The sequence below is a fragment of the Ursus maritimus genome, unplaced genomic scaffold (genome assembly GCF_017311325.1).
Source record: "Ursus maritimus isolate PB19 unplaced genomic scaffold, ASM1731132v1 scaffold_5, whole genome shotgun sequence".
In the NCBI taxonomy this organism is placed as follows: domain Eukaryota; kingdom Metazoa; phylum Chordata; class Mammalia; order Carnivora; family Ursidae; genus Ursus; species Ursus maritimus.
This window is the reverse complement of record NW_024426663.1, coordinates 8,508,437-8,535,384: the sequence shown is the minus strand read 5'-3', so window position 1 is coordinate 8,535,384 and position 26,948 is coordinate 8,508,437. Positions and strand designations below refer to the sequence as shown.

The 26,948-nt window shown below is 41.6% G+C and overlaps 1 long non-coding RNA gene across 3 annotated transcripts; it reads left to right on the top strand.

Moving 5' to 3' along the window:
• The first annotated feature begins 315 nt into the window (after positions 1–315).
• Positions 316–10,476, top strand: LOC121100641. Of its 3 annotated transcripts, XR_005832359.1 has the most exons (6): positions 316–434; positions 779–961; positions 2,432–2,475; positions 2,779–2,793; positions 4,055–4,256; positions 9,877–10,476. It is a non-coding gene; the product is annotated as an uncharacterized LOC121100641 (long non-coding RNA). The 3 variants fall into 3 exon arrangements; XR_005832357.1 differs by lacking the exon at positions 2,779–2,793; XR_005832358.1 differs by lacking the exons at positions 2,432–2,475; positions 2,779–2,793.
• The last annotated feature ends 16,472 nt before the right edge of the window (positions 10,477–26,948 follow it).

Below are 26,948 nucleotides of genomic sequence, written 5' to 3'. Positions count from 1 at the left end.
TGGGGAAAACAGAGCCAAAATATATTCAGAGGGAAAGAAAGCATGTCCTAACAGCACATGAAAGGTGCATAAAATACCCATCTAGAGAGCTATATTTAAAGCCAGCGGATTGAAGCACGACTGAGGAGGGAGTGTCTCTTAGAGCCTAATTGATGATGGTCAGAGCCCTTTATCTGTAGGCACCAGTTTGGAGGCATCCCCTCCTCCCTGGTGTCTGACACCCATCCCTCTTTGATAGCTGTGAGACCGTGGCCTCTGTCCATGTCATAGCTGATTGGCTCAGGAGGGTGGCAAAGCCTTGCCAAGGTAAGAAGGAGAGATACAAGAGTGCTTTCACTGTAGGGACCTTTGCTGTCTTGGTCCTTGATTAAACCGAAGTCCTGACCCTAGAGACTGCACTCCCCTCACGATGCACTCAGCATTATTACATCCATGTATGTATGTATGTGTTTATTTATACTTTCCTTTTTTCCCTCCAAGTAGGCAAGAAAGCATGGGTGAAGAACGGAGGACAGAAAGTAAAGTGAGCATTCAAGTCAGACTCTTGTTTGTGGGGGGTACTGGGTTCCCATTCAACACTTTGTGAATTTAACGTTTCTCTTTTTGCTTTTATCGAGAAACGGAGGTGATGACGATTTCCTTCCCCACAGTTGCAGCACCTCTTGTCTGAATGGCAGTACAGTTACTGCTCTTTCCCCGCTTTTATAGTGCCTGGCTGCCACCAACACCAGCGGAGGTAACTGGCTGCAAACTCGGAATTTTGTGCTTTTCTTTTCAGTTTGCCTGGAGTGGGGAGCCATGCTTTAGGAATGATAAATACATGCTGGCAGCATCATGTTGTTTCCTGGCACCACGGAGATTCCAGGCTCCAGGAGGCACAGGCGGCTTTGGGGGCTGGAGGAGTTGATGTGCACGCAGACCTACGCAGCACGCTGCTCCCAGACAGACAGGCTTCCTGCGGGTAAGTTAGCGAGGTGGAGGGGTGGCAGTGATGTTGGAGTCCGAGCCGCCCAGGCTTTACAGCTTTGGAGAGACGCATCTGGCCTCAAGCACGTGTCTCATTTGTCACCCTTTTCCTTGGCTCCTAAACCATCCCTCAGAGCATAGCAACTACCACCCAATCAGAACAGTAAGACTGGGAAGAAGTTCATCTGAATCATACTCGCGACCTTTCCGAAGTTGTCAAGAAGTTACTAGGTGCACTGTAAAACCAAGATAGTCTACATCTTAAGCTCTGTAACTGAATGTTTGCCCTACAAACTTTCCCTCTGAACCCGGTGTATTTTTAGTTTGGAGACGGATTCTAGAGCCAGACAAGCTGGGTTTGAAGCCTCACGTCTGTGGCTTCGGGCAATTTACTTCAACGCTGTGCTTCAGTTTCCTTATGAAAGAAGATTTAGTTAATACATAGGTAAACTGTTCAGAACACCACCTGGCATTTCATAAGTGATGTATAAATGTTAACTTCCATTATTTTTATTTTTTCTGTTAACTTTCATTATTGTATAGAAATTCGATGAAAGTGGGGAGTGAGAACTAGAAAACTTGTTAACCGAGATTCTTTTTTTAAATTATGAATTAATTTTTAAAAAGAGATTTTATTTATTTGTTTGAGAGAGCATAAGAGAGAGCATGAGCGGGGTGGGGGGTGGGGGATGGGAGGGGCAGACGGAGAGGAAGAAACAGACTCTGCGCTGAGCAGGGAGCTGGAGCTGGGGCTCCATCCCGGGTCCCAGGACCCTGAGATCAGGACCTGAGCCAAAGGCAAACACTTAACCTTAACGGACTGAGCCACCCAGGCTCCCCCTAGCATCTTCCTTTGTAAGGAGGCGATGAGATTATCTATGTAAAGTGCACCTAACAATGGAGGTTTTTTTCCTTCCCACACCTGGGCTCCACTTTCAGTTGAAGTGCAAAGGAAACATCGCTACCATAGCCTTAGGACTCCTGACGCTGTAGGAGGAAAGTTCTGCTCCAGAACCAGCAGTGGTTGTTACTGAGAGGAGCGCTGGGCTGGGCTGGGCTGGGCTGGGCTGGCTGGCCTGGGGTGGGGCATGGGTGCGGATGGGACTGGAGCAGAGGAAGAAGGCAGAGAAGGGAGGGAGTCTGGGGGATGCCACTGTCTTGGAAAGGAGTTGTGAGCATCTCAATGGTTGGCTCCTGCGTCTGGATTCCTGTTAATCTGCCCCTTACTCAGAGATTCGAAGGATTCAGTATTTGCCTCTGGTTATACTTAGACCTGGAATCTCCCACAGCCCGCAGGTAGAGGCTGTTGGTGGTAGGAGCCGGGTACTTACTAATGGCTCTGCCTTCCTCTGTGATCATGTCCTGAAGCGGCTGCCTTTTGGTCCAGTCATGCCTGGATTAACATCCTGGCTTTAATGAATTTCTTTCTCCTTACTACCGTCTCTCCCTCCCTTCCTTCCTCCAGTGCTTACTGACTGTGTCTGTACCTTCTGCCAGACTTTGTGCCAGGTACGAACACCCACCGCGGACTTTATTAGCCTTAGACCGATTTGCTGGTCTTCAGCCAGTCTCATTCTTAACAATGATTCCGAGGACCTGGGATTCCCAAACCCAAGCTGCCCATTATTACTCATGGTTTTTTGCCTGCTTCACTCTGCCCTATTCTGACTCTCATTATGAAAGGGGTGACCCAGTTCTGAGAGGGAGCGTTCTGGCTCTCAGTAGATTCAGATGCTTATCCAGACACACGATAGCATACTCAGCACTTCAGAAGAGAGGGAAAGTGATTCTTTTTCTCTAATCTCTTTGCAGATCTCCCCTGCTTTTGTAAGTTGGGGTGTGTTATGGACTAAATGGTTGTGGCCTCCCCCAAATTCATATGTTGAAATTCTAACCTTCACTGTGATGGTGTTAGGAGGTGGGCCCTTTGGGAAGTGATTGGATCATGAAGGATAGACCCATGACAAATGGGATTCATGCTCCAGAGTTTTTTTAGACATTCCAGAGAGCTCCATTGCCCCTTCTGCCACGAGAGGACACACATAAGAGACAGCCGTCTATGAATGAGGAAGTGGATCCACTCTAGACACCAGATCTGCTTTGATCTTCTACTTTGCAGTCTCCAAAACTGAGAAATCAATGTTTGTGGTTTAAGGCACGCAATCTAGGGTATTTTTTGTTATAGTCGCCTGAACAGACTAAGGCAGGGTGATGACCTAAAGCAAGAATTCTGTTTTTCCTTTGAAATATTTCATCCCAACCTTTTATTTCATTCCTAGTGATTGCACTTTGGTCCAGGGTCTTGGCGTCTCATGCCCCTGTCATGATGGCAGCCTCCTGGCTGGGTTTCCCAATGTCAGTCCAGTCTTGACAATGTCATTTGAACTGCCTGATATCACTCACCCAAGGTCTGCTTCCATTGCATCTTCCATGGTACTAGTTGCCAATTTATTGCCTCTCAGCTCCAGATTTACCCTTCATTGCCTGATTTGTGAAAGTGGATCTGGGACCTGAATATTTTAATATTAATACTAAACATAAATAAAAATTATAATATTTTTCCTTTGCCAGCTGGCATGAAATTAAACTTTGCCAGTACGTAGTTCTGGAGGGGCATTGCAGGAAGAAGGCCTCTTCCTCCTGGTACCTATGGGCGGTGCTGTGTTTTTTTCTCTATTCCTCAGCCCTTGAGTTTTCTTCTGGTGCTAAGTGCTTGTAGGATGCAGCTTCCTAGGGTTCCCCAGCTCTCAGTTTGGGTATTGGTGGCAGAGTGGGGAGCCCCGGATGCTGAGGCCTGTGTGCTGGCACAGGTTTCTGCTCTGTCCACCCTCTCCTCAGCCCCGTGCTGCTGGACAGGTAGGAAACGGACCCCCGTGCCTAAGAGGTACCTAAAGTATACTAGGTTATCAGAGAGGGAGGCCTCTCCAACTCCCAATTTCAGCAGCACCCACAGTGGCGCTCCAGCATCTTTGATGTACCCACTCACTCGGCATGCCCAAGCATCAGCCTCAGCTCCCCCAGGCCTGGACATTTGTTGCTGTGGAGGTTCCAGTGCAGGCACTAAGCTCTCTGGGCCTCACACCTGCAGCAGTGCTCAATACCCTCAGTGCTCCCGACTCCCTACGTACCCGTCCAGCAGCCTTGGCTCACCTGAGCCCCAGGGTTGTTTCTGCTAGCTCGAGACTGCACCAGCTCTGCCCTGCCAACCCAGCAAAGTCTTTCATCAACCAGTGACTGCAACCAACCTTCTCCAATGAGGCCTGAACCCCTGTTTCCAAGTTTATGCATCCGTGAGTACTCTCTCTCTCTACCAGGAAGATACTTTTAGAGTTCTCTTTTTTATCTTTATAATTACTTTCCTATCATTGGCTAATAGTTCTTTAAGTTAAATTTCCTCTATTTAAATTACTGTGTGTGATGGCTAATTTTATAGGTCAAATTGGCTAGGCTCTGGTGCCCGGACATACAGTCAAACGCCTTGCTAGATGTTGCTGTGATGTGTTTTTTTAGATGTGATTAGTATTTAAAGGAGTAACCAGATTACCCTCCATGATGTGAGTGGGCTTCATCCAATCAGTTGAAGGCCTCAAGGTAAAAAGACTGAGGTCTTCCAGAGGAAGAAGGAATTCTGCTTCCAGACTGCCTTCAGACTCCTGCTGCAAAATCTGTTCTTCCCTGGGTCTCCAGCCTGCTGGGCTGCCCTGTACAATTCAGACTTGACAGCCCTTACAATGAGCCAATTCCTTAAAATCTCCCTCTGAGTGCACACACACACACACACACACACACACACACGTTTCCCTGACTAACACACTGTGTTATTTCTGTCTTCCTACTGGACCCAGATTGATAGACTCATGAACAAATCAAAAAATATCCAGTCAAGGGAACGCCTGTGTTGCTCAGTCTGTTAAGTGTCTGCCTCCGGCTCAGGTCATGATCTCGGGGTCCTGGGATTGAGCCCCATGTCAGGCTCCCTGCTCAACAGGGAGTCTGCTTCCCCCTCTCCCTTAGCCCCTCCCCCTGACTCATGCTTTCTCTCTTTCTCAAATAAATAAATAAAATCTAAAAAAAAAAAAAAATCCCATGAAGTCTTTCCTGCTGATTCCCAATCCCCTCTATAACCTGACCCACCATTTCTATCAGTTTAATTAATCATCCTCAGTGTCCATCCCAGGAACACACCCCCCCTCATTCCTTCTCTACCTGCACTCAGTTTCCCTCACCATTCATGCCCTCCTGTCTCTACTCTTCCTGTTCGTATTCTAGCCAACCTCAAATTCCTCTCCCTTCATGAAGTCTTTTTATCTCTTGCAGCCATCACCATTCTCTCTCTTCCTGCAAAGCATGCCTGTGCCATATCACCGAGGGCTAAGCTATATAGTGCCTCATTTGGGGTGTGTGTGTGTGTGTGTGTGTACTAATATTTATTGAGATTGAGTTCTTATGGTGAACCAGACCCTATGCTGTATACTTTTAATCATTTAATCATCTCATTTAGAAGGTTTTTTCATCACATACTCTATGTATGGAGCTATTTATTTCTCTCACTATATAATTAAAATTTTTCTTCTTTCTTTAAGGAACCAAATGAGATTAGCAAATCAGAACTATGGTCTCTCATTCTTAAATAAGAGGCCACAAGACCAGGGTGCCCCCTTCTTGGAAGATAAACAACAGATACTTATTGGGAGGAGAGGACGTGTAATATGTCCTGTGAGAAACCTCTCTGGACATCTGAAAATTATAGTGCCTGCAGGTTTAGTATTTCTAATAAATAATAGAAATCTTCCCATTGAACCTGCCTCGATTGAGACAGCGCATCCTGAGATCCACTGTGAAACTCTGGAGGTAGAGAAAGGGTCAGAGCACCTCTCCCTCTTTGCGTTAGTTGCTTTGTCATGTCCACAGAGTTGACTGGAAGCTTCTCACAAACCCCTTTCTGTCCAACCGAAGAAATCTAAATGGCTCAGACCTTTGGAAGAGGGAGAAGAAATTTCACCAGCATACTGTTAAAAATAATGTAGATGATTTCTGAATGTCATTTGGCCTTGTCTTGTGTGAAGAATAAAATGGCAGCAGACCGGCCCTGATTCTTCACATCTGAAAGGATTGTCTTAATACTCCTTGTTGATTCTGGCAAGGTTATAAAACAATCTCACTGTGAGGGGTTGCATTATCCGCATTCTATAAGCCAGGAAATGGGGACGTGCGAGGTTAAGTCATTTGACCAAGGAAATGCAGCTAATAGGTGGTAAATCCAGGAGGTGAACCAAGACTTACCAATCACAGCATGAGACTGTCTCAATGAAATGAGATTTATTTCATAAAGGCCAGATTTACTATGTCCCATGTTCACATTCACCTTGGGAGGTCAGGGCTATTATTACCCTCATCTTATAGTTCAGGAGAAAGGTTTGGAAAAGCTCACTGAATTACCTGGGTCCTCCCAGGTAGCAAGTTAGCAGGACTGAGGCTGGGTCCCAGTCTGTGAGAGCCAGTGCTGGTACTCTTTATTAATCTCTCATTCAAAAGACTGTTTCATGTGGGTCTTATGGACCTGGGTAGATTCGGGCTCCATCTGAGCAGGGATTATGGGTTTTTCCCCAGATAGTAGCCAAGACACCAGAGGAAGTACTCAGTTAAACACACAATGATCAAAGCAGACAACTGTTAAGGAGCCCATAGTCCTGGTATCCAGCACCAGTTTCTGTTGGGATAAGTGCATTTTGCTGTGTTTCTTCACAGATATGACATAACTGCTTCAGAGACAAGTTTTCTATTTTCTCCTCTCTGGAATTGTGTGAAGCGCACTTGTCTGGTGGCTTTAGCCTTTTTCAATCCTTGAGGCCCCACCAAGATAGAAGATTGGCCCTGGAGGATGAGCTACTCAGGACAGACAATGGCTAGAGCCAAAGGGTGGCCATGAAGATGCTGCTGCACGCTCTGAACTTCGGAGCCCTGGTCTTGGCTCTGCTGCTTCAGGGGTCCCCCACTCACTAGCTGTCACCCAGTGAAGGACGTTGTAGGCTATTTATCTCAGTTTAGGGAATGATCCTACAGAGTGCTTTTGCCACTGCTCGCCTTTAATTCAGAGAGCTCACTGATTATTAGTCCTTCCCCTATGATGTGAGCAAAGAAAAATGACATAATGGAAGAGGTGTTCTAACTGCTGACTAGACCAAAGTTTTGGGATAATATGTTGGTTTAATTTGTTATTCTGTTCCACTTTTGCACAGAAGCAGAATTGACTAGGTATTAATTTTCTCTTCAGTGGAAAAACATTTAGACCCTCAGTGCTAAATGGTATTTTCTTATAAAATGCTTTAACTCTATGAGCTGTACTTTTATTCTACTTCTACAGATAAAAAAATGAAACCTGCCCCAGTTTTGTAGCTTAGAGATACTATTCTTGGAATTGGAAATTGTGATTTATTGGAAATATTATTGAATATAACAGCAATAAGAATGGGTCTCTTTAATTTTCTTCCCATTTGCTGCAAAGATTGTGCTAGATGCTTTATATATATATTATATATGTTTTATATAAAATTATATATATTTTAAATTCCAACAATATTCCTTTTGGGTCTGTGTAGATCCTTTCATGCCAATTTGAATTATGCAAATTTGGAATAGTGTTATGTAAACATCAAGCACAAAATCAGAAATAAGGTAAATACTCCCAAATTAAAAAATCAACAAAAATTTCAGAACTTTTGGATCAAGAGCACTCTGTTTACTCTGTTGCCACAAGATAGTGCTTCTTTAGCTGGTAATTAGGAATACCTGCCATTCTCTGTCAAGATTAGTCTTGGATTCCATCCATTCTTGGGAAAACATTCCTTGCATAAAAGACAATTGTCTGGAATTGTAATGCCAGAGAGCCAAGTGCAGCGAATTCCTTGTACTTGGTGAGCAATTAGTAAATGATCATTTGGTGGGTTCGAATAGGATAAATGTCAGAAACGAGCTGGTTAGTCTGTCACCTTTGCCTGTGAGCCTGACCACTCTCTTGTCATCCCATCCCGGCTCATGCACAAGGTTTGCACTTCCAGCTGAGCATGCGTGTGGTAACTTTTCGTGTCCAGCCAAGTACCTCTAAGTGGCTTTAAGTTTATCTTCTCAATCTCGCTCTTAGGCTCCTTCCTCCCTCCTTCTTTCCTTCAGAAAACTAGCACATGTGTGAAAGCTTTTGGTACAGAACTTTTTATTCTCAAATAATTGTAGATTCACAGCAAGTTGAAGAACTAGGTACCCTTCACTCAGTCCCCCTGACACACACACACACGATCGTCTCATCAAACCACGGCAGCACATGTGTTCCTGAAGGTCAGTAGCTCACTGAGTTTCAGTTCTGAGGGAAACAAATCTATATCCTGAGAGGCAGTACATTCTCCTCAGGCTTCAGTCTGGGATGGGTTTCATGGGCACGCCACCGGGGCCCTCTCACACAGCCCCCCACACAGAAGGATGCGCCCAGCATCTTGGAATTCTTAAATATTTTATCTTTGAATTTATGTTTTGTAAGTAAAGATGGAACAATGGAGCGTGCGCCAGGAGCTTGGCGCCTCTGCTCACATGTGGTTCCACCTGCCTGCCTTTGTGAGACGGAGTGTTGGCCTCTTGCTCTCCTGCTCCCACCCAGGGGCCACTGCTGACTTCCCCAGCTGTGGGGAGCTGGCTGTGGGGTGCTGGGTGTTGGGTCGAGAGGAAGGCATCTCGTGCCTGGGAGGGTCTGCGCTTGCCCGGCAAGTATCCTCATGTTTGAGGGAGTTATTTCATATTAAATAATACAAAACACTGTGACAAGTCAAGACAGAGACAGCTGAAGAAAGGAAAAAGCTTATAAACTGCATTTTGAAAAAAGGGCCCTACGTTTTCATTTTGCACAGGACCCCACAAATTACATTGCCATCCCTACTTCAAACTACTGTGTAGCCAGCCTCTGACAAGACACCTAGGCATGAAGATGAATATTTATCAGGAAATAGGAAGCTTCCACAGAAGCACCGATGAATATTTGTTTGTCAAAGGCAAAAATAGTTCCCACTAACGCCGGAGAAATCTTGCTAACACACCTTCTTATCAAGGCAGAGACTCTGAAACCTGCAGAGCTCCCTGCTTATAGAATCCACTCTGTAGCCACAGCCTGGCCCCAGGCTCTCCAGAGATAATCTACCCTCATCTTATCTTCGGAATTTCAGGTTTTACCAGACCTTGATTCAAATCTGTGCTTGCTTCCCACTGAAAGCAGTTCACGCTTTCCCACTTCTGTGCCTTTGCTCAAGCCATTTTATTTTCCTGAAATGTCATTTTACCCATTCTTTGAGACCGAACTGTCACTTCTCTCCTAAAACTCCCAAACTGTGCCTACCACAGTGCCTTTGCACTTATTTCCTCTGCCCATGTTGTTCCTTTCTTAGGTCTTGTACAGCTAGAGCCATCTTGTTATTCAGAGAGAAGGTCACCTTTCCCGAGAGGCCTACCTAAAGAACTCCTTGCAGCTAACTTCCATCTCATCCCATTCCTATTCCATTAATTGTATTTATCACTGTTTAGATTCACTTGGTATATTTAATTTTTTACTAGTGCAATGATCATTTCTGCCATGAGAGTAGGGACCTCTTCTGCCTTCTTCAGTTCCACAGGCCTTAAACCATGCATGGCATATACTTGTTGAACAAAGGAAGGGCTCTTTCCCTCCTCCAAATACTGCAGCATACTGTATGTCATATTTTCCTTACACATCTTCCCTCCTCTTCCATGCTATTGGCTTCTTGAGGGTGGGGAGTGATTCCTTCCTTTCCCTCACAATGCCTAGGAGAGGACTAGGCCCCAGTAAGTTTTCAATGAATGCATATATAAAAATAAATGGTGCAGAGGCAGGGCATTTCTTTTCTCTTTCAGAACAACTGGACACAGCATTAAGCCAGAGAGATCAAAACTAATTGCTGGAACGAGAAGCACATGCCATTTAGCATTCATTGCATCTGTACCAAGGACAGCCTTGGAAAAGTGTGTAATCAACTAACAGCACAGCGTATCCAGAGTGACCTCTGTGTTCATCACAAAGCTATTCTCTTCAGGCAATTGGTTGCCTTTGTGGCCTGTGGGATGAAAAGCTTCCTAAAATAGAGACCAGGGATGAAGTGTGGTTCTGATGGGAGGGATCAGAGCTAGAGGGCACCTTTTTTGTGAGCAGCGGGCATCTGGGTTATTCTTTTGGCAAAGTAGTTTGTTTTTCATTATTGATAAAAATGGAGCTACTAATCCACAAATCATTTTGGGGATCTAGGGAACGTGAAGGAGGAAGGTGTGGCATTAGTCAAGAGTGACAGGTTTGGGGCAGAAATGGGACCATTAAGTCAAAAGGGTGTACATAAAAAAAACCAGAAGAGTGGGGGTGCCTGGGTGGCTCAGTCGTTAAGCGTCTGCCTTCGGCTCAGGGCGTGATCCTGGCATTCCGGGATCGAGCCCCACATCAGGCTCCTTCGCTGGGAGCCTGCTTCTTCCTCTCCCACTCCCCCTGCTGTGTTCCCTCTCTCGCTGGCTGTCTCTGTCTCTCTGTCGAATGAATAAATAAAATCTTTAAAAAAACAACGACAACAAAAAAACCAGAAGAGTGATCTGTTCTGGCTCTCTAGGGCGAGGAGAACGTTAGGCTCATCTGGGGTGAGGTGAGGCTTCCTAAGTTCTGTGATAAAAGTGGGGAGCAGCAAAATACCCTCAGGCAACGGGGAACAGGGCGAATAAGCATAAGCCAGGAGATCTGGAGGACAGAGAGAGAGGATATGCAATGTTCTGAATCTCATTTGCACAGCTCCCTCTTCCCTTTACCCCACAGAACGGACTTAGATGCTGAGCCCTTGGCTTCCCCCAGGACACTCCACACTGCCGATGGAAAAAGTGAGGAAGGCTCCCCTCCTCCCTCAGCTGTGCAGAACCTCGTGATGGGAAGCCTCTGCAAGGAGAGGACAAGTGGTTTCGTTCCTGGGGAGACTTAGGGATTCAAAAAGGGTTTCTTGGGGGGAAGGGGGAGCAGTGTGCGGCACACATAGGAAAACACAACTCTGCAAACTGAGACATCTGGGAATCACGCGGCAGCTCCTGAGACCCGTCTGCTGGGCTCAGTTACCTCCTTGGGTGGCTAAGATTGGCTGCGGGTGCTGATGGAGAAAGGTGTGATGACCTGGGGTGTGGAGCCAGGGTCGGGGAGGAGATTTTAGGGAAATCCTTCCAGCAAAGTCATGGAAGCCTTGGTGGAGCGAAGGCTTGTTTTAGTCTTCTCGCGGGGGAAGGAAATGCCTATTGTGTGACAGGGCAGCATGGCTGGTCTCGCATGGGATGTCCCCCTTCCCCAGGTCCTCAGTCCTCCAGCTGGAATTCCACACAGCTCTGGGCTGCAGGACAAGGACTGTGGGCAGAGGCCACAGTCGGAAATCTTGCCTGTGGGAATGTCTCATCGTAGTAGCAGGTGGGGCCCTGGCCTGCAGGTGGCACGAAGGAGTGGGGGATGGTGCTCAGAGAGGTCTGACAAATGTTATTGGGGTAAAGAGGCGATTTCTTTCCTTCTCCTTTCTGCTACAGTGAAAATCATTCTTCTTCTCATAAGAAGGAAATTCTGCAGAGCCTGGAATTAGACCACAAGCACATTTTTCCCCTCAAGGTCATTCACTTCTGGGTCTGCTGCTGTCTTGGGCCTTGCTTTTCCATTCTTTACGACAGTCCAAAACCAAAGAGCTTGCCTTTAGACTTGTTCAGTCCAGGCTCTGAGTTGCTTTTTTTCCCCATTGGCTAGAAGTTTCTGGTTGGTGAGTTAATTATTTATTTGTCAAATCAGTTACCTAGTAAAGCAGCATTCGCTTCCTAGGACTGAGGACTCTAGTGTGCCAAACGGTACCCATGGGTTCCAGCTCCTGCCAAAACAAAGACTGGTTTAGGAGCTAAGGGACTTCGGCAAGTCCTGGCAGCCCTACCCCCAAAATACATCTCCAGCGTGTCTCCTTATCGCAGGTCTATGCAGCCACCGTTACTCTGGCACAGACCCACCTCATCTGGATTGCTGTACCGGCATCTCAGCTGGCCTCCCAGTTCTACCCTTGATCCCCCTTCTAGCCGTTCCGCACTCAGAAGCCAGAGGCATTGTATTCGTTTCCTATTGCTGCTGTAGGGCCCTGCCACACATGTAGCAGCTTAACACATGATCGATGAATTTTCTTAGAGTTCTGGAAGTCAGAAGTCCACAGTCATTTTCACTGGGCTAAAGTCGGGGTGTTGGCAGGGCTGCATTCATTCTAGAGGCTCTAGAGGAGAATCTTCCTCTTGCCTTTTCCAGCGTTAGAAGCTGCTTGCATTCCTAGGCTCATGGCCCTGCATCGCTGCAACCTCTGCTTCCTTTGTCACACGTCCTTTTCTGAGTCTGACTTTCCCACCTCCCTTTTATGGGGACCCTTGTGATGACATTGGGCCCACCCGGATAATCCAGGATAATCTCCCCATCTCAAGACTCTTATTTTTTTTAAAGATTTTATTTATTTATTTGAGAGAAAGAGTGAGCGAGAGAGGAGGGGCAGAGGCAGAGGGAGAAGCAGACTCTCCGCTGAGCAGGGAGCCCGACGCCAGGCTTGATCCCAGGACCTTGAGATCATGACCTGAGCAGAAGGCAGACGCCTAACCGACCGTGCCACCCAGGTGCCCCATCAAGACCCTTGACTTAATCATACCACAGTGTCCTTTTTGGCATATAAGGCAATATATTCACAGGTTCTAAGAATGTACATGTGGACATCTTTGGGTAGGCAGCGCGGTGCGGGGAATGGGACACAATATTCTGCCTACCGAGGCATCATGTCACTCACCTCGTTAAGATCTGTGACTTCCCATTGTGTAAAATAAATCCACACTCCCAACAGCTGCCTTACAAGACCCTGCCCACACCTCCAGCCATTTCTCAACCAGCCTCTCCCTGACTCTCAGCTCCTGTCACACTGGCTTGGGCCTGGTCCTCTGAAAACCCCAAACCCTCTCCTTTTGAGGGTCTTAGTGGTTGTTACTCTCTGCCTGCACTGTTCTTATCCCAGCTCCTCACACGGCTGTTTGCTCTCTTACTTGGGGTCTTTGGCCAAATGTCAGAGTCCCTGAGAGATGACGAGTATATATGGAATTACGGAATCCATTGTGTATTGGAAGGAAGGAATGTAATATTAATTACGTGGCTAGGACCTTTTATTGCTTACTCCTCAAATGCCCCATTTGTCAAGCATTCTGGGTCCCACTTGACAGAAGAAGAAGCTGAGGCTTAAGTAACTTGCCTCAATTTACAAGGCTAGCGAGTAGTAGAGTGGAATCTGGATGCAGCCTGTCTGACAGCAAACCCAGCACCGTTACTACCGTACGTACCTGTATCTTAGAGACAGCGTACCCGATAGGAGAGAGCTGAGACTGTGGCCTTAGACTTAAATTCTGACAGTGCCACTTAGTAATTGTGTGACCTTGAGCAAGTGCCTCAGTCTTGGTGAAATTCAATTTCCATATCTCCTATCTTTGTTAGGAAGACTAAATGAAATAAGATATACCAAGTATGTAGCACAACGCCTGGGAGTATAGTAGGTCTAAAATATTATTAATAGAAACCTGCTACTCAGGAAGAGAGGCATTTTTGCTTTTTTGCTTCCCTCTAATTTTAAAGAAACTTTAGTGAAAAAAACCAAATAATCCAATTTAAAAATGAGCAGAAGACATGAACAGACATTATTGCGCAGAAGGCATCCAGATGGCCAACAGACCCATGAAAAGATGCCCAACATCACTCATCATCAGAGAAATGCAAATCAAAACTACAATGAGATACCACCTCACACCTGTCAGAATGGCTAAAATCCACAACACAGGAAACAACAAGTGTTGACAAGGATGTGGAGAAACAGGAACCCTCCAGCACTGTTGGTGGGAATGCAAACTGGTACAACCACTATGGGATACAGTATGAGGGGTCCTCAAAAAATTAAAAATAGGATTACCATAATCCAGTAATTCCACTACTAGGTATTTACCAAAAGAATATGAAAGCACTAATTCAAAAAGATACATGCACCCCTATGTTTATTGCAGCGCTATTTAAATAGCCAAATTATGGAAGCAACCTTAGTGTCCAGCCATAGATGAACAGATAAAGAAGAGGTGGTATATATAAACAATGGAATATTATGCAGCCATTAAAAAGGGATGAGATCGTGCCATTTGCGACAACATGGATGGATCTAGAAGATACAGTGGTAAGTGAAATTAGTCAGAGGAAGATATATGATTTCACTCATGTGGAATTAAAAAAAAAAACAAATGAACAAAGAAAAAAGAAACAAACAGACTTTTAACTATAGAAAACAAACTGATGGTTACCAGAGGGGAGGTGGGTGGGGGGATGTGTGAAATAGGTGTAGGGTATTAAGAGTTCACTTACCATGATGAGCCCTGAATAATGAGTGTATAGAACTGTTGAGTCACTATATGGTACACCTAAAACTAATATACCACTGTATGTTAATTACACTGGAATTAAAATTTAAAAATAAAATAAAAGAAGCTTGAGTGAGAAAACCTGAAAGAAATGCCCCTGGTTAATAGTGTCCCATATTTTTATCATTACTTCTTCCTGTCACAAATATTCTCAAACTGAAACTCACTGAAACAGGTTCCTTGATCAGTAATGGATATTTTGTAACTCATTCACAATCTACAGGGAAGAGTCAAAATTTATCAGTGTTGAAATGGTGTCCTTTTGGGACATTGGAAGCTGAAGAATGAGAAATATTCCAAGTGGGTGAGAGAAAATATCCTGAGACCCAGCAGCTCTTGTTTCCTCATGAGATTGTCTCCCTAGTGAAATATTTCCAGAAAGCTACATTTTTCCTATCCCACTAGGAGGGTAATCAAAGCACTTATCTTAAACTCCCCTGCTAACAATTTCTTTCCCACCGAATGCTTAATGCTGCCATGTTTAAAAGAAAAATATGTAAAAAATGTTAATACAAATATGTCATATCCTTGCTTAAAGTCTCCAACGAGTCCGCATAACTTTGAGAATAAAGCCCCAACACCATTCCTTGTTTGATAAGGCTCTCTACCATCTCATTCTGATCTACTTTTCAGAACTCTATTTCTTGGCACTATTCTTCATTCCATCACTACTGCCTCAACACACCCTCCACTTTATAAAGAAGGGGCTGTTAGTTGCTTTTCATTCTCACACTGGGAATTAACTGCAAGAACGTAAACATGTTTATGTTCGCAAGAGCACCACGAATGAAATTTATCCCTATGTCATCTACAGATGAGAAGAGAGTTCCCAATGTGGTCTTAGATCTCAGTAGCCCAAGATTTGGATTGATCAAACCTCTGGGTAGTAAATATCTTTATAGGCAGCTAAGATGGCATAGAGAATGCCAACAAAAGCAAAGAGCTTCAAAACTTCTATTTAAAGTGTCAATTTATTGATTGATTACCAAATAGCTAGTCTGTCCTCATGGAAAGTTCAGTCATTCCGTCGTTTTTCACCAAGAGTTAGCAATGATATATCTCAGTTTTCTTGTGTGGAAGATGCCCTAAGAGATATGCCTACATCCCAGATATTCATGCCTCTTTTCTTTCATTTCAACTAACACTTGTTGAACCCCTATGATGTACAGGTATTTTCTTAGAGACACAGACACACAGAAGTATGGAGGTGGAATAAATTAATTATAATCTGAAGAAACCAACAGGATCTCACGAAGAAGGCCATATTTTGGCATTTATAGATGTTGGAGGGAAGAGAGCCAAGCAGGAGGAATGCTGTGAAGAATGGCATAGGAATTGGAGTAAAAGAGTATTCTGGGGCAGGAGCAAGTGGAAAAAAGGCGCTGGATGGAGCGGAGTAAGTATTGGAGAATGCTATGGGGGGCTGAGGCTGGAAGTTGTACTAATATGATGGAGACTCTAAATGCCAGGCTGACGAGTTTGACTTTGTTCTGTGTATAGTAATATTACTGAGACTTGGAACAGAGAAGTGACATGATCTCCCCCTCCCTATAATAAAATATAGAGAAGAGTCGGTTGCATGTTTCAGATGCAGCAAGTTATTTACCGTAGGTGTTTCTCAAAGAATACATTTCCTAATTTCTTTCTGAGCAAGTATTATAAGCTCAAAAGAGTGTGTTCCTGAACAAATACAAGGAAAAAGGATTGTGCTGTCTGAAAGTCTTGACTCTTTTATGTTCCACTGAGTTTACAAGAATGCCAGTAGAATATTTGTGCCTGGTTAAGATTGGTAATATTTAGATGGAAAATTTATAAGAACGTGAATGGAAGAAAAACTGTTTAAAAAGGTGCAACTGGGTTCTAGCCAAAAAAGGCCATTGTAGTAAATTTAACAATCAATTTCAAAATGAGAACTTACAGTTAAATTTAGGAAAGTCCTGTTGTGTGGAAATGCAGGAACACTCTGACCTTTTAGGCTACCTTGAGTTCTGGCTAAGCACATTATCATCTGAGTGAGCTTAGGGAATATGCTCTCCGTTCTAAGCCTCCGTTTTCTCCCCTGTAAATGTGAGTAATCATATTAACTACCTACGAGGGTCATTGAAATTAAAAGTTTGTTATGAGCTTAACAGAGTTTTATGTGTTCATAAGAAACTCTTAGTAAATATTTGCCATTTATACTGTAGTACTTTCCTCCCATCTTTTTTATAAAGATTTTTATTTATTTATTTGACAGAGATAGAGACAGCCAGCGAGAGAGGGAACACAAGCAGGGGGAGTGGGAGAGGAAGAAGCAGGCTCATAGCAGAGGAGCCTGATGTGGGGCTCGATCCCATAACGCCGGGATCACGCCCTGAGCCGAAGGCAGACGCCTAACCGCTGTGCCACCCAGGCGCCCCTCCTCCCATTTTTAATAAAACTTGACAATGAAAAAATAATAATCTTCCGTATTTCACTTCCCTATTCTGTTAATACAGTTTTTTAAGTTTTATAAGGAGCAGAGCAGTTGGTTCTCATTTTTCATGAATTCCATATTTGTGAATGTTCATACTTGCTAAAATTTATTCGTAACCCCCAAATAAACACTCACAGCATTTTCATGGTCGTTTATGATCATGCGTAAAGTGGCGAAGAATTGAGTTGTCTGGTGTTCCCAGCTAAGGCTGAACGAAGCGAGGTTCTATCTTCTTGTTCAGCACTTATTTTGTAAACAAGTCTTTTCCCTAGTCTATTTGGGCCATATATTTTGTATTTTTACATTTTTTAATTTTGTTTTTGTTTTTGTGTTATGGAGATTTTCCTCTTGTGGAATTGTTGGCCAGAGTTCCTAAGTGCAAGAATGGAGAACTTGTTAGAGCTCGTCGTCTGTGTGAGGTAAGCTTCATTCATGCTTAAGTTATAGTGCTGTAGGCTGCAAATTTGATGTTCAAGAATTAACAATATATATTAAATAAAGTGTATTTAAACAGAAACGTACATATATACTGATGGGTTGATGAAAGTGTTGTGACCAGAGGCATGTGGGAACCTAACTAACCCTGCTTCCCCTAGGAGGAATGGTGCAGTACTCACTAATTCAACGTTTGCAGTCATGTCATAAAATATAATTCCTGAGAATAATGAGAATCAACTGTATTTTTGAAATTTGTCCTTAAAACAATGAATACAATAAATGGTGTGTTAGTTGCAATAAGGATATGCAATTATAAAAACATTGTTTAAAATTTCTGGCACCTTGTTATTTCTTGGTCATTTTATATGGCATAATTATACTTATTTTGTTTGCTTATGCTTTTATAGCTCTTTGTTATAGTCTCCAAATTTTATACTATCAATTTCATGAAAAATCAATTAAAACAATATATAAAAGGCTAGTGTTTTCATTATTTTATTCCTTGGATATTTGTTTCAGGCTATTTATGTCTTAGTAACCTTCGATTAAATTTTTGTTTGTATTTAACTTCAGTTGGTTGAGCTTTTTGAGTTATGGCCACAAGATCCCAATAATGGTGGTATTAATAGAAACCAAATACATCTTTTAATAGCGAGAATGTCATTCTTAGTGAAACAGCAGGAAAGGCTGTGTCTAGGTTCTTGTGAAAACTCAGACACAGGAGCCCAAAGGCTATGTGCTCACAGATCAGCAGGAAAGTCTAGCTCCAATACCATGTTGTAATATAGATTTTCTTTCATCTCAGGCAGTTTAATATTTTAGAAAATATCTGTAGAGAAAGAGTTTTTCACAATTTGTTTTTGTTTCAACAGTGTTCATTAAAAGAAATTCTTTATTTTAATTTATACATAGTTATTTTCTAACCTTTATGTTCTTTTACTTGGAATTTGTTCTTAAAAAAATTAAAGAATTTGTGGACACTATTCTCTATATAATAGCCCACTGTGTTCCTAAAGACAATTGAAAATGTTAACTAATAACCATTGCCATCTAAAATATTGGCCTTTGGCAGTCAATTTAGAAAAATTTGAAAGGGGCATTATCCAAATTGATTAAGACCTTGATATCCATGGTATGTACACACTCAGGGACTGAGATATAAGAAGCAAATAATAGAATTTCTATTTTTAGAACTTTATCTACAAATGTAATTCTAAATTAAGCTTTATTAGTATTTAATATATAGCTTGTCCCTGCTATATATTGTCATGTAGCCTGTATTTCAGTCAGTTAGAGTTAGCAACCTGTACCCAAGTTTCTATCTGCCAAGGACAGAGTGTGAGTTCCATACTCAGAAGCATTGACAGCGTGCCCAAGGCTGTGTGTTCACTTTCAGCATATTGCAATGTCAAATTAGTATATGGGTAAGGGAATTAAGAAATTAGATTACCTACATTAAAAAAAATCTTTATAATACTTTCTAATGACATGAGGCAGTGATTTTGAAAATTTTGCACAACACAGAGGTTTGCTGGTTATGTTACAGGAAGATAACATGTCGAATTTAAGATTCATCCTACATTGTTTTCTTTACTAAACAAACAAACAAACAAACAAACCAAAAAACCCCTCACTTGCAGCTTTCTGACCTTTTGTGATGACAAGGAGCTATCAGTAGTGCATTATCTAGAAGATATTTGAAAAAATAAGCAGACTTGATTTGCCCCTGCAAGGTAAAGGTCACATTTTAATAATGGATGAGAAAGGAACTGCTTTTGAAAGAAACTCATGTTACAAAGAAAGTATTTTGGGAATATTTCTCTCATTAATGATTTAGTTGCCATAAAGAGAGGGTTTCACCTATAAAAACTCATATCTCTACATTTAAGGGACTCGGAATTTAAAAATCTTCCAAATAAGATGTTCTGAATCCATTTGTTAAAAACAGTAAAATGCAACACTGCCCAGATAGTTTGCATGGATGAGTGACTGACATCAGGGAAGACAGAGATTTACTAGCCAAATTTAAATGAAAAACTTTTGCATAATTTGTGAATGGGATTGAAAATGAGTACCATGATTTAGGAAGTGTAGCCAATAAGGCACTTCTTCCATTTGGATCTGTAGCTTTGTAAAGTGTGTATTTAAGTTATGACAGCCAGTGAAACTATGTATGAAAATAAACTGAATTCTGAGCTAGGCCTTTGAATTCCTGTCTCACAAAGAGCTAAACCAAAAAAATTTTTTTAAAATAAATTATATTAAGTAAGTTGGTCCCAACAATATTTTTAAGATGAGAGAGAACATAATGGTTCTTTAGAATCTTTAATAAATAAAAAGTTTTAATATTTATTTTTCATCCTTTTAAATGTATATTTTTGTATAAATTTAATACTAGTGCAGCATATGAAGTAATTTATAAATAAATTCCCATATACTGGGGATGGGTGCTTAAATTTTTCTGGAATATTTATGTAATAAACAAGTTCAGGAATCACTAGGCTGAACTACCCATTCTAAGAGTAGAAAATGAAAATGAGTTCAGGACCTTGGATATAATTTTCAATTTTCTTTTCCTTTTATTTTAAATTTTTATTCATATTCTAGTTAGTTAATATACAGTGAAATATTGGTTTTGGGAATAGAATTCAATGATTCATCACTTACATACAACACCCAGTGCTCATCATCACAAGTGCCCTCCTTAATACCCATCGCCCATCTAGCCCATCCCCCACCCACCTCCCTCCATCAACCCTTCGTTTGTTCTCTCTCTTTTTTTTTTAAAGATTTATTTATTTATCTATTTATTTGAGAGAGAGAAAGAGAGCACAGGGAGAGGAAGAGAAAGAATCTCAAGCAGACTCCCCTGCTGAATGGGGAGCCCGAAGCAGGGGTTGGTCCCATGAACCTGACACCATGACCTGAGCCAGAATCGAAAGAGTCAGATGCTCAACCAACGAAGCCACCCAGGCACCCCTGTTCTCTGTCTTTCAGAGTCACTTATGGTTTGTTCCCCTCCCCTCTTTTTTCCGCCTCCCATATGTTCATCTGTTTTGTTTCTTAAATTCCACATATGAGTGAAATCAGCTGGTATTTGTCTTTCTCTATGTGATTTATTTTGCTTAGTAGAATATATTCTAGCTCTATCCACATTGTTGCAAATGGCAAGATTTCACTCTTTTTGATGGTTGAGTAATATTCCATTGTATATTTCTATATATTCCGCATCTTTATCTGTTCATCAGTTGATGGACCTTTGGGCTCTCTCTGTAGTTTGGCTATTGTTGATAATGCTGTTATAAACACTGGGGTGCAGGTACCCCCTTCAAATCTGTATTTTTGCATCCTTCAGGTAAATACCTAGTAGGGCAATTGCTGGATGAGAGGGTAGTTCTATTTTTAACTTTTTGAGGAACCTCCATACTGTTCTCCAGAGATGGTGATTTTCTTTCAAAAAATTATTTCCCAAAGAGGAGGTTTTAAGAAAAAACTATCATTTGTATTTCAAAAAGAAAAGATAATTTAACACCAGAAAATTAGGAAGGTTGGGTTTGCAAAAGGAAGGGTAGACCCTGAAACTGAAGATAATTTACTTATGAACACCTTAACGCATTGTCCTTTAAATGATTTTTTTCTGTGGCCTCTTTGAATACCACCATGGCCTGTACATTCCTAATTCTCACAATCTGCTTTTTTCCTAATGTCATATCCCTGTACTTTCTTAGGGCTTTTTGTTTGTTTGTTTTGTGGTTTTTTTTTTTTTTTTTTGGTGATTCATTTCTTAATGCCACATGGATTTCGACCTCTCCGTGAACAGTAATCTTCCTCCTTCATGGCTTCCTAGACACAGGACTCAGGTAAAGCACCCCTGGTGCTATCCTTAATGAATCAATGGCTTCATCAGTAGCTAGAGAGCGAACATGTTTGCATTTTCCTTTAGTTTGCTTTCTGGATGCTTATAGCCCACTATAACACTTTCCTATTTTTGGTCTCACACAAATACACATTTGGCTCCTCTTCCCTCAGTATATATTTGTCCCCATTCACCAATTACTTCCAATAATAAGAGCCATTAGAATTCTAAGCTACCTTTTGTGATACTAGAAATCCTTGCATCTACAGTTCCAGTCTTAATGATTAAACTTCACTTGATTATTATTGAAAATTTCAAGTTACAGATTTTCAGAAACAACCCCTGAAACCTCATTATTTACTTGCAATAATGGGAGAGAATATTGTTGAAAACTTTGTACAATTTCTGGCTAATAATTTTTTTTACTACTCATTTGATGTGTGTGTTAAAAGAAATAAAGACTTAACAGAACAAAACCACATTGAAATCTCCACAAAGTTCTACAGTATGCATATTATTTTCTCTCCATCACCAATACGATCTCTTAGTTATAGAAAATGAGGTAAATTGGAAACAAAATGTTAACGTTATTCTAGTTTCATCATGGCGTCAACAAAGAAAATATTAATTGTGCTTTCATTTTCTGTGTGGGGCCTAAGCCTGTGCCCTTTGAAAAGTTATGTAACAGAGGTTATCAATTTAGTCACATGTGCCAAGATTCTCAACACACAAGATCATTCATTTGGAGCAGTCAGGGTCACCCCTAGATGGAATTCATGTTTGGTGCACATCTTGTCCCCTAAAAATACCTTCTTTCCATTGTTCAGTCAACAGTTTCCTTCCTGCCTTCTCTCCCCACATCACTGGATAGGCCACAGTCCTGTCAAGGTGCCTCCTGCAGCATTAATTCCCAGAAGGAAATTCCTCTCTCACCTCCTGCTCCCACTTATAAGGAAGTGAACTAATGGAGACTGGCATTCACCTTTAGAAGTTGTTGGCTTCCGGTATGCAGCAAAGACAAACCTACTAGACCCAGGGACAGTGTAGTATTTATTTAGCATAGAAAGAATTCTCCAGGGGGAAAAAAAGGACAAAATGGAGATTGAGATTATGCTTGGCTATAGAAGCACTGGCATTCTGAAGGTGTATGAAAGAAAGTTCATAAAATAGAAAAAGTTAAAAAAAAAAGGTGGGGGTGGGATGGAAGAGATGAAAGTAGCAATGAAGTGTCAAATGAGGGGATATCTTTTCTTCCCTGGCCTCAGGGGAGGAACAAAGGCAGAGCTGCCTTTAGTGGTGACAGATTGAATATTTTCTCTCAAGGATAGAGAACTAGACCTTGACGATGGTGAGGAAATTGTGTCAGGTCATGATCACACATGATCCAGATCTCTACAAGGCTTCTTGATGTTTGACAGTTTGGATAAGCTTGTATAGCTTTTTTAAGAATAACGTATTTAAATGTGTTTATAAATACATAGTATGACAAAGGAAATCAATTATATACAGAAATACCATTATCAAAATATTAAAGACAAATTTGTGATATGGTAGCACCTGCTTCTTTAATAACACATTAAACAATAGAATTTGATGATGGGTCGAACTGATGCCTTACTTTTAAAATAGTATGAACATAAGCTATATTTTAATATATGAACAATTACTGTAATATGACATAAGTTATCTCTAGTTTCTGTCGTTAAAAAGTTGACAGAACAGCTCATTTTATAATGGTATGTTTCCTATTCTATAATTGAGGAAAATTTTAAGTTTCAGTTAGAGGTTAGAGAAAATAAAGGTGTAACATTTTTCCCCATCCAAGTCCAAGAACCTTTTAATTTTACGCTCTCAGGGGTCTCTGGACTTTAGGTTAAGAACTTGCATATCTAGGGGCTGGAGACATTAGTCACGATACTGTCAAGGACAGAGTCCACGGTGGGATAGAGGACCTAAGACTGGTGAAAGCAGCATAGGATAGCAAGAAAAAGTCTGGAATCACAGATGAATAACTATTCCTGAGTTGGATTTTCTCTCTTTGATTCTTAGTGCCGTCACCCAAATTCAACCTCTCTTTCCTTGCCTGAATTAATGCAAGGCTTTCTAACTCACTGTACAACGCAACCACCCAATACTGCCCCACAGTCCTAAAGAATAGTTCTGTTTATCTTTCAGTATGCTTCTGGGGTTCAAAACTACTCAGTGATTCTTCATGGTCACCCAAACAAGGTACAGCTCTTTATTCTGAATTTAAGGTTTGTTAGTATTTGGCTTTCATCTGTTTACAACCCAAATCTCCATTAGTCTTCCCCATGTACCTCATGGTGCGATCAAATTGGTCCACTGACAGTTTTTTGGTTGGGTCCAAGCACATCCTTGTCCAGCTTTTCCTCAGGCTGTTGCTTCCATCTGGAATTTTTTCCCCACATTATATGTGCAGAAATCTGACCCAAGCTAAAAGTTTAAGTTCAGTCACCATTCACTGTGAGCATAGGAGCTTTGTCCTATGCAACTTGGTTTTTAGACTAATGATTAGCCGTGTCCCTTGCACACGAAAGATGGTCAATAAGAGCGTTTTAAATTAATGCACAAGATGACCATACATGGGATACTGGAGAAGCCCCAAGATTATAAATACCTAAATTTTGAATGGGATTCAAGGTAGTGTGATTCAGCATTAGGTTTGAAAGAGTAGGAGAGGGGCACCTGGCTAGCTCAGTTGGTAGAGGGTGTGACTTGATCTCAGGGTCATGAGTTCAAACCCCATGTTGAGCAGAGAGTTTCCTTTAAAAATAATAGAATGGGAGAAGTAATTCTAATATTTGAGTAGAAAAAATAAGGAGTTGATGAGCAATGAATTGGAGGTCTTGTCTCGATTTATTTGGATTGAGTTGTTTTCATTTTATTTGGCTGTATTACTTTATCTTGTTGTTCCTATTATTATTACCTCCCCACCTAATGAAAAGGAGGAGAGGATGGGTCATATTGGCTGAGAACTATGGTGGAATGAATATTAGCATAGGGGTAAGAAGTCTAGAGAATATCCTTTATAGGGAGGCTATTTTTTTTTAAGGTTCCTTTTTACATAATTTTGACTCAGACTTGCCATTTCTTAAATGTTGCCTGCCTTTAACCTGTATGAGATTCTGGTTAGAAATTATGCTAACCAACTCCAGCTTTCCAGTTCCCATAACACCCATTACAGAACAAGGCAATCTCGTGGCTGCTGATGATACGAGATCTGATGAATTCTCTGTTCCCTATAAATTATTCAAAGGCAATTTCAACTTACCAGAAATGAATTTCCCTTTCTATGAAAAAGGCAAGTTTTGGTCATTTTCACCTTAAAATAACCTAATGGTACTTAAGACTAAATAGATGGATACAGAATATTTCTCAAGAAATTTGTCCTGCGAAGGCTAACCTGACCTAAATTCGTATCTCTTTACCAGATTCAAATGCAACTTGATATCTGTTAGATGAAAGAGCTGGGCGAGAATTAATATTAAACTGACCTTGAGTTCTCTCAATTTCTGATGAAAAGTTTCAAGTTGCAAACGTTCCTTCTATGCTTTCAGAACACATTTTTCATAGTGAGAGCAGGTACTCCATTTGCTTTTTATTTTAAAATTTGTTGGGTAGTATTTTATGCAACTCATTCAATATCTTAATTCTCTGCAATATCCAAACACCTCTGACCATCTCGCAAAATGGCACACAACCAGGGATTTGGGGACCATAGCTCAGTTTGCTTTGTCATCGTGTTTGGCCCAAGGAAACAGGAGATGGGCAGTCTGTGCCACTATGCAATATTTAGGACAAAGATGACTCAGTTTAAAGGGAAACATTATCCTAGTTCTGAGGCAAAGGGCAGATCTGCAAGCAAATACCCTCCATGTAAGTGATGATGACAAATGTATCCCAAAGGGAAAAGTGCGAATAGCATATGTACTTCATGAATGACTTGCCTTAACTGTCCATTCTTAAACTTTCTTGTGAAGAACAAATATGCAAACCTTAATTGATGGATTCTCCTTTTGCTGGTCTAGCAGATATTTTACTGAAATAAGGAGCTAAGGCTATTCCAGGAAAAAATAATGTATTATGGAGCCATGAAATAATTTCCACCCTGATGAAGCTTCTGACATTTTGGTTAAAGCATTTGAAGAGTATGACTAGTGGTTGAAGAGTCTTGAAGCAAAGGTTGTCGGGCTTCTGAAACATCTTTCCCAAGGCCCCACTGCTACAACTGCTGCTCCTTTTAGGAACTACAGCCTACTGGAAAATCTGTGGAAGAAAGAAGTTACATCCTTTCTCTTCAAATTTTTTATGATAAAAAATAAGAAAGAAATCAAGCATTAAATGTATCAGTCTATATTGGGCAACCAGATAATCCTACTCTTTTTGTTGGCTTATTGGGGTTGCGTAAGTGCAAGAGTTAGTAGGAAAAAAAAAACAAAAACCAAATCCAAAAGCTCAGTACCTAAGTACAGATGGGAGGTGGGTGGGCAAGAAGTCCAAATTTACTCTTGCTTTTTTGGCCATAGTTTTTCTAAATCAAATACAAAGATACCAGTGGATTGAGGAACATACTAATTTTCTTCACCATTCCAAGTGCATTTGCCATGTCCTCACTGTTGTCTACCGCAGGAGTTGAAATCACAACCTCCCCACCCACAATTTCACTAATGGAACTTTCTTTCCTATGTGTCCCCAAGAACTGGACGAGGTGAGAGCTCAATGCTCTTGAGACTCAGGAAGAGAACATTATTGCCCACAAAATTACACCATTCATAGGAAAAATAATACTATACCCTTAAAGAAAGCCTAAAGTCCTTTGTTTATTCAAATCCAGAAAGAAAAGGGCTCCTTTATATATTATAGATTTAAAAACCCCACAAATTATCAAAGACCTATGTGTTTTTTACAAAGGGAACTATTAAAGATCTCTTTAAACCTCCCTAATGTTCTGCAGGTTTTTCGTCATGCATTAATCTTTCCCTTTTATCTTGGAGGTGTTTTAGCCTTTTCCTACTTTGAAGAACAGCGCCTGTGCTAGCAGAAATAGAAGGCCCTACTATTTGAGGAGCTGAAGCACTGGGAGACTGTAAATTCTACAAAGCATCAGTTTTCAACTTTAGTGTGTATGAAATGCATGGTGTGTGTGTGTGTGTGTGTGTGTTATAATCCATATTCTGATGATAATCAATCTATAGTTAGTATAATCCCCATCCCGTAAATTCAGATTTGAAAAACCCGATGTGACGCCCAAAGGTATGTGACAAGCGCCTGGGTGATTCTAATTTGTGGTTTTCAGACTGCATTTTGAAAACCAATGAGAGGGAAACAAGCAGGCTATTTTAAAAGCTCTTGAAGAGCTACTTTGAAGCACCTCCAGTGCGTATTTGGTGCCCTCTGTCCGTCCCTTTAGTAAATCTTCCCTGCTTTCTTGTGATGCCTCCTCTCTGGCGCTTCCCCGCAGCCCAGTGTCACACTGCTGGCCTCAATTCTCCCCCACCTCTGCACTAGGGAAAAGAGCCACACCTGCCCTGTTCCAGGATGGCCCACCCCCTTCCCTCCTTTAAACTTGAGTGCCTTCAGTATCTTTCTTTAGAGCAGGTAGTAGGTCTCAAGATGCCCTATGACGAACTACCTAATGCTTAGTAAGGAGGTAATGATCGAAAACAGCTTAAGACTCCTTGTATTAGTTGTTTC